This window comes from Poecilia formosa, unplaced genomic scaffold (assembly GCF_000485575.1).
Source record: "Poecilia formosa unplaced genomic scaffold, Poecilia_formosa-5.1.2 Scaffold136, whole genome shotgun sequence".
NCBI lineage: Eukaryota > Metazoa > Chordata > Actinopteri > Cyprinodontiformes > Poeciliidae > Poecilia > Poecilia formosa.
The window spans coordinates 1,136,047-1,136,632 of record NW_006800075.1 but is presented as its reverse complement, the minus strand read 5'-3'; positions in this window follow the sequence as shown (position 1 = coordinate 1,136,632).

The following is a 586-nucleotide window of genomic DNA, read 5'->3' as shown; positions in this document are numbered from 1 at the left end:
ATATGTCAGGAAAATCGTCCCCACAAGGTATTACAAACAAACGCACACACACACACACACACACACACACACACACACACACTTACGTGTTCCTGTTGGTAACAGGATAGCCAACATGCATGTGGAATCTCCTAGAGGGTTGCGGGTCGTTATCGGATGGCAAGGCGGCCACAAATCTGTCACCATAACAGACAACACAGAACAGCACTTGGTGACTTTGCACTCATTTTATTAATGTGAACATATGTCCAAGTTGCATCGCATGAAGCTGTAAAACTGTAGCAAAAAAGTTAACGTTCGGTCAAGCTGAATTTAGCATTCCCCTGCTAATATTAGATCTCTTTCCACTTGCTGTTCCTTCCTTTGCTCAGCTACATTGGCTGTGTCTGGTGGTTTATTCCTGTATTTCGTCCAAAATGACTCAGAAGTTTCACATACTGCAGGAATGGTCCTTCAGAAACAGAATGTTTAATGCAGCTCTTTCTGCCAGACTCACCAGTGGGTCCATCTGTTCAAACTCAAGCTGTGCAGCCTTCAAATGGTTCAAACACAATGTGCGTTATTTCTATTAGGGGAAACACCAATT